The 7,898-nt window shown below is 38.1% G+C and overlaps 1 pseudogene; it reads right to left on the bottom strand.

Annotated features, from left to right (window-relative positions):
• Positions 1-6,238: 6,238 nt before the first annotated feature.
• On the bottom strand, positions 6,239-7,663 carry LOC119053620 (cytochrome b-c1 complex subunit 2, mitochondrial-like; annotated as a pseudogene).
• Between the last annotated feature and the right edge of the window lie 235 nt (positions 7,664-7,898).

The raw sequence follows: 7,898 nt of genomic DNA, 5'->3' as shown, positions 1-7,898 counted from the left end.
TTGATCATATGTATATATGTGCACAGATATTATATTGTGCGTGCACACATACAAACACACATGTGATCAAATCATATGTAAAAGTTGACATGTTTTCCTGAGTTACTTGATCTGGGACTCAAATTTGCAGAAACGCCATTGGAGGAAAGAACTCTCCTCGGCAGAAGGCACAGCACATGTGAATTCATGGAGCTGAGAGACTGTAGTATGTTCTTGGGAGAACTGCAGGTACTTCGGTGTGGCTCATCAGGGAAGGCACGCGAGTGGACACTGATGAGTTAAGCCAATGCAAAATCATGTAGAGTCCTGGAGGCTGTTTTAAAATGTGAACTTGAACTTCTGGGCAACTGGGAACCATTGAAGAATTTCAAGCAAGGAATCGATGTGATCCTTTGCACTTTCTAGCGACAATTATGACTACATTGTAAGAATGGGTCATGGGAGTAGTATTGCTTGGGAGATCGGTTTTGAGGCTGCTGTCATTTCAGTGGGAGGAAAGGGTGCATTGAGTGGAGGCAGTGGGTCTGGGGTTATAGGAAAGTACAGGCCGGGAGAGAGGAACTCATTTGCTGCTAGCATTTCGGCCTGGGCGGCAATGCCAGTCACAGAGCTAAGAAGAAAACCGGGGCAGGGGATTCAGGAGGGAGGATCATTTTGGACACAGGCTGCATGATTTTTGACTGGGATACAGGAACAGAGGTGCTTTGAGAGGCATCTGAATATATTACCCAGAGGCTGCAAACAAACCTGAAAACATGTAGATTTGAGAATCTAAAAATAGAGACGTTCGGCTACTTGAAGCTCTGCGGGCATGTACTCTCCTCTGAAATTCTGTGCTCAAGATCCCTCGTGCTGCGCCTCCCAGCACAACCTCGCCTGACACCTCCCTTCACCAACTTTATGGGCTCAGTCGGGCTATTTAATCTCACTGGGCCTCAATTATCTGGAACCTAGCAGTCATCACACACTGGGGGCAGACATATATTGAGAATTCTTAAATATGTGTTCACATATTTTTCTAACCGCCTCATAAGTTGCCTGGTATTTTGCCAATAGAAAGTCTTTGTGTGTGTGTGTTTTTTTAATTTAAATAGTTGGCATCTATAAAATTTCTACTTAAAAGCAAATTTCCTTGAGATGTTATTTGTAAGGAATGACAGTTAGTCATCACGTAGTGCTTATTATGTGCCAGCCAGCATCCTAAACAATTTGCATATTTTAACCCATTTCATCCCTTTAAAAACCTTTAGGTAGTTACTATTTTTCATCACCCATTTTACAGATGAACAAACTGAGGAAAGACAGGTCAAAAACTTCTCAAGTTCCCACAGTTAGTGAGAGCCAGTGGTGGGATGTAACCCAATCTAGCCCCAGAGTCCCTGCACACTACCACCACCCTATATTACAATGGATTTTGCTGTGTATAATACACACACATGTTTTGTATCCATTATCCATGGGATCACTATACCCATGGTATGTAATCATTATAGCCATGTGTAATGCACATCCTTATTTTGCCCTAAAAATTTTGGGCAAAAAAGTGCACATTATTTACAGTGAAATATGGTACTATGAATTTCTTCAGTAGTTGTCCGTGAGGAATTACATTAGTCATGTCAGATTGCTTGATGGGAGCAATAGTTTATAGAATAAGGTTTTTGTGGAATGGGACTTAGAGCAGGTGAACTGGAGCAGAGATAAGTAAAAAACGCCATCCTCTTCAGTGCCCGCAGCAGGCAGTGTGCTGGACCTCTTGCACATCAAGGTGCACAAGTGCCGAAGAGGACGGCACCTGCCCAGTGGAATGGATACAAGTGGAAGCCATAGGGTCGCCAAAACGTAGGAGCCCATCAGACACACTTTTCAGATACTTTTGTTGACAGCACCTGTCTGCCCCCAGGTTTTCCACACAGCTACAGGTTGATATGTTTGCATTTACACAAGAAATGTACCTATTCAATGTGGTACCAAATTCTTGATCAATGAAACCTAAGCGAGTCTTTAGAGACAAAGAATCTATATCACATTTCAAATATTTTACAGCATTTCCCCCTACATCTCCACCTCCATTTGTTTTCATTTCACTCATTTTAACTTGATTCTGTTGTAACAGATGCCAATTGAGTTTTTGACACTGAGAATGCCAGATCCATCATTAATGTGTTACCAAATGAAGAAGGTTTACTAACAATATGTTTTGCCTGCATCAATTCACTTCTTTTAATAGAGAAACTCATTTGAATAGCATCTGAATAAAAGCGTTAATAATAGTAGTGAAGCAAAAGCCAGATTGGATTAATGAACAACTGATTCAGGTCTTTACCCTGAATTAAAATTGAATAATGGCATTAGAATAATTTTAGAGGCACAAAATGTTTTGTTAATCCAAACCCTCCTTCCACCCTTTTTCTCTTTTATAATGGCTACCGTACAGGGGTGGGGAGAAGTAAGTTTACACTTGTGGGTTCATGAAACACAGAGCTTATCCTCATATTATTTATTAATTACTATGTTATTTATTTGTAGTACAACTTTAAACCCACTTTTGCTCATGTCTGGGTTTTAAACATACCTCTTATCTTTGTATTTACCTTTAAGTTGAGAAAGAATACCTTAGACTGACATTAAAATATGTTGTAGTGTCAGCCAAAAAAAAGTATTCTGAAGTTGTTTATAAATTTCAGTTATTCAGAAGTGATGTGTCAAGTGGTTCATACTGTTATATTTATACATATGTAATGACTAAATATTGATAAGGGCAATAAGAAAATAATTTTCCCTTTTAAAATTCAAATAAAAGTATCTAAAAATGTTAGATACTCAAAGTGCACACTTTGTGCCCAACAGCCCTTCATTTGGTCTGTTAAGAATTTTCCCACGCACTCTGGCTGGTGTAGCTCAGTGGATTGAGTGAGGGCCCATGAACTAAGGGATCGGGGGTTCGATTCCCAGTCAGGGCACATGCCTGGGTTGCAGGCCAGTTCCCAGCAGGGGACACATAAGAGGCAACCATACATTGATATTTCTCTCCCTTTCTCCTTCCCTTCCCCTCTAGAGATAAGGGAATAAAATCTTTAAAAATAAATAATGACATAAAAAAAAGAATTTGCCAATGTCAAAATCTCAAACTCTCCCTGGAAAACTTCCACGCCCCATAGACAGTTGCACTGTTTTCCAAATTCTTGAACTTTCCTTGAAAAGTGGTAAAAAAGAGTTTTTACTTAGTATAAAAATGGCCATTAGGTAAAACTTCTGACATGCTAAAATCAATAAATCAACATGTCTAAGAGTAGTTTAAGAAAAATCAGGAGTCAACCCACAAATAGTAACTGTCTTTAATTGCTGTACTAAAAAATCAAAACAAAATTTAACACCAAGGTAGTTTTTCTGAAAAACAGTAGTTGTCTGAAATCTACCCTCCTTGCATTTATCTTTTCCAAGGTTTTCTCAAAAGAGTTATAATTTAAAATAATTAGAACAAAATACCATATAGAAATTAAACAGTTATTTAGAGACAAGATAAGTACTATGATTTTGATGCTAAAATTCAAGAGGATATACAAAAAAAGGGAAAAACGACTATAGTATTCAGAATTAAGTGACTTTTTATTCTGACTATAGATCAGTACCAAGTATCTCAATTAATTTTTAACCCATTGGTGGAACAAAACGCTTACAAATGACAGAGAAGAAAAGAGACAACTTAAATAGCACAACTTTGAAAAATAAATAAATACAAAGTAAAAATTATACTACATATGGAAATTTCAGGAATGTTTTTTTTTATTCCAGGTGAGGATTAATTTTAAAAATAAAATACTACGCAGCCGTGTTCTGGAGATGATGCAAAGTTTGTAAAATAAAAACCATGGGTTTAAATCACTTGTCAGCTTGCTTCTGTTTCAAAGGAGCAGATTAATGATATCATCTGACCTAGGAAATACTGTAAATTAAATAAAGTTTATGATTAATGCTCTTTCTATCACCTTTACTCTACCAAGTTCTTATTTTATGTCACTCTTTCTATCCCTAACAGATTCTGCAACCTTGTTATTTTACTCTCAGATCTTCAGAATTCCATAAGTAACTATTAACGCACATGTCCAGGATCACCTGATAGTGGACTCGCACCAACCATCAGTTCACTCCACATGTATTCTTTGGGTATGAAGTGATGAAAACGGACACAGTAAGTAGGTGCCACCTTTTGTTAGCTGCAAATGGTAAAGTTCATGTTTAGCAAGGTTTACTGTATAAGGCATATGATATTAAGCATGGATATATGTAAATCCATTGAAATATGGATTTCAATTGAAGCTATGCATACTAGTTATCAACAATCACAGTGAGATACTAGGTTACAAAGCCAATCCTTTGGGGTCTCATGTGTCTCAGGGCTTCGATAACATCCTATGAGTAAGGGCTGGATGTTAAGCACTGAATATCTTTGTGATATGGATTTCTGCCGTGGCCCTAGCTCTGCTGAATCTTCTGAGGTCTGCAGATGTCAGTTGGGGAGATAAAATGCTGGAGTTATACCTGTCCATGCTTGCTCTTCAAATTTGAAAATACCTATAAAAATACTTACACACTAGACCATAAGACACAACTAGGTTTTAGAGGAGGAAAATAGAAACAAATTTGAAGCAAAAATGTGATAAAATATTTAATAACCTGTGATCCTGCTTCACTGCTGGCCCCCCACCCAGTGAGCTAGGTAAGCTACATTTGGACTATAAGACTCGCCCTCCTTTTCCTCCCAAATTTGGGGAGTGGATCTTATAGTCTGAAAAACATGGTAGTAAGATAACTGCATATTGTCTTTTGACTATTTTTAAAATGGGGCAAAAAAGGCTTTAAATTTCACCATCAAAATTGAAAGAAAATTTATCTTTACTAAAATGCGTATTTTATAAATATGGCAGCAAGAGGTTTTTGACAATTCTTATATTTACATGTGACATAAACAAATAAAATAAGAAATAAACAAATCCTTTCTGGAAGAGCAATATCAATGAGAAATTTCCATTGTTTAGAACACTTGATTTTTCACTTTACTCCAATCATATATCCATCATTCTTTTATTTCTTTATCAAAGTGCAGTTGTCCATATACCATACTTAAGATAGTGGGGAGGTGACTGACAATGAATATGGGTCCGGTTCTCGAAGGACATCTACTCTCCCAACCAAATTTCCTGAACAAACAGATTCGAAATGTTTAATCTCTGTCCCATTAGGTGTCACTGTTTCTCAGTTTTGTGCCAAATCCAAACCCCAAAGTTTCTTGGCATATACTATATAATAATAAATAAATAATAACACTAAAAAAGACTATTCTTGACTAAAATTGCTTAACATGTCTTTAATTTGTGGATGAAGAGCTTTGAAAACTGCTTTAGTGTAAAGCAAATTAAGAAGTTTTTACAACTGCATGTTAAAGCCTCCACCAAAAAAACCTGTACCTTGCAGACTTTCTTTGGCCTTGATTTGTCATTTATTCATTCACTCAGTAAACATATTAAGCTCAAACTGGTCTCAGGGATATGCTGCCTTTGGGAGTTTAGAAATATATGGGAATTTTTTTTCTTTCTCTATAGCGAGGAATGTAGATAATTAATCAAGTAGTCATTCCATAATGTGATAGACATGTTTTTAAAAATATTGCCAAATGTCTGAGATCTAAAAGAAAGAAAAATCACTTCTCTCTGAGATTTCAGGTAAGATTTAATATAGGAAACTTTGAAGGATAACTAATAGAAGGATAAATACTAGGGTGAAGTGATCCAGCATTCTCTTTAAGGGCACAATTTAAGGTAGTGCCAAATAATTCAGAAATCAAGATAAATTGTGTTTTATTTTTAAATCCAGAAAATTTTTAGCACAATATTTTTAAAAATCAAGTTGACAAACTATTGTCAATAGTCTCCCATCTGTTTTTGTAAGTACAGTTTGATCAGCTTTCAACAGGCAAGAATAAAGGGAAAGGGCATTCTGGGAGAGAAAATGGTGGGAGAAGACGATGCAAGACTGAGCGGTTGAGAGTGACAACTAATGACTGTCTAACCACTGTGCTGTACACCTGAAATTAATACAGAACAACACTGAAAAAAACTGCAATTGAAAAATAAAATAACATAGGTTGGCCGGAAACAATTACCTGCATTTAAACTTTTTAATATAATTTCACCTCATTTAAAAAAAAGATAAATGTTACATTACAGACTTATGACTTTCATGTGTTTGCTGCTCTGGGTTGAGAAAATGTCCAGCTCTTTTGTACAATGTATTTCAGCATTACAGCTCATCAACAAAAGGTGTGTGCCCCAAATTTCTGCTTGCTGACATTGACTTCTTTCTAGAAACAAGTTTCTTTGTAGCATTCATGACATCAGCATCAGCTACTGAGTCGATCTGCTGCGGGACTGTGGTCCCATGTACAAACCAGCAACAAGGGCCTAAGACCCGACTTCATCCAGGAAACCCTCAGAAGACTCCACCGACATTAGGTACCCAGCCTTCAGCCTGTTCTTGGCAGCCTGGACATCTGTATTGGAAAGGTTTCCTTGAGCAACTGTTTTCACTTGGTTGTAGACAGCCCTGATAACATTTCCAGCAGCTGGGATTTATATTTATAGTATAAATCCCAAAGAGTCCAGAATCTGAGTAACTGGCATTAGAAGTGGAAACATCAAACAGGTGGTGAATCTCCTTGGCAGCAGCTTGGTACAGAGGGCTGGTGGCATTGCTGCCCCTCTTAACATGTGGCCCAGTGCCAAGGACATGCCGGAGAACACTAAATGCATTTGCTTCTGCACTTCTGTGGCAGCACTTTCAGCTGCAAAAGCAGCATGGACGAGACTGTCTCCATTCTGTTCTCAGATTTCACCTCCAAGTATCTGGCCTTTGCACCGGATAAACCAAGTCCACTCCTCATGTCCAAAAACCATTCAACAACTTGCTTCAGAACAGAATGAGTCACACCAAGTCCAATCAAAGTCATTCTTGCACTTGTAAAATGGTTCTGAACATAGTGATGTAACTCATCTGCTGTCACCTTTCCTAGCCTGTAGTCTGGACAATACAGGGAATACGCCAAGGCATTTCAGTAAACTGCAGCACGCAAATTTTCAATGATATGAGCCTGTGGATTCTTAAAAGCCATAGCTTTGTCAATCCTTAGTTGAGACTCAAGGGCAGGTACCTCCCAATGACAAAATTCAGGTGCTGTGGTGACATTGAGCAAGAACTCCATTATATCAACAGCATCCCTTACGCATTCCACAGCGTAGGCCATGTTTTCCCTTGTGGAAGTCACACTTAATTTGCCACCAACTGCCTCAATTCCACGGGTTATCTTGAAAGATGATGCTTCTTTTGTACTCAGACTGGACGCAAGACCAAGCAAATGAGAGGTTCCTAAGTTGTTAGAGTCCTCGTACTTACTGCCTGCTTTAATGAACAAACCAAGTCTTGATGCAGGAACATAGTTTTCCAGAGAAGCAATCACTAACCCGATTGGTAACTTGGTAAACTCAGGCTCCCGAGAACGTGGAGGCACCCTCGCAGGGGCAGTGTGGCTTTCCCTTCGGGAGCAACTTTGAGGGAATAAAATCTCAAGAGGGACCCAGCTCTGATTAGCAGCTTCATGGCCCAAAATTGCTCTAACCCATGGTCCCTGCCAGTTTATAGGAAAGCAAGATGGCAGCTGACAAATAAAAAGGAATTTTCAATGGCAAAAAAACCCCACAAAAGAATTACAGGCCTTGTAAGGTTAAGAAGACTACGTGAATGGAAATGGCTGTTTTTGTTATTTTTTGCATAATAAATTCTAGATTTTAGAGTCATTTTACCCTCTTTAAAAGTCACCCTCTTTAAAAGTCTCCCTCTTTAAT

Source organism: Artibeus jamaicensis, unplaced genomic scaffold (assembly GCF_021234435.1).
Source record: "Artibeus jamaicensis isolate MK-2021 breed Jamaican fruit bat unplaced genomic scaffold, CSHL_Jam_final contig_484, whole genome shotgun sequence".
NCBI classification, from domain to species: Eukaryota; Metazoa; Chordata; class Mammalia; order Chiroptera; family Phyllostomidae; genus Artibeus; species Artibeus jamaicensis.
This window is presented reverse-complemented; position numbering and strand designations above follow the sequence as displayed.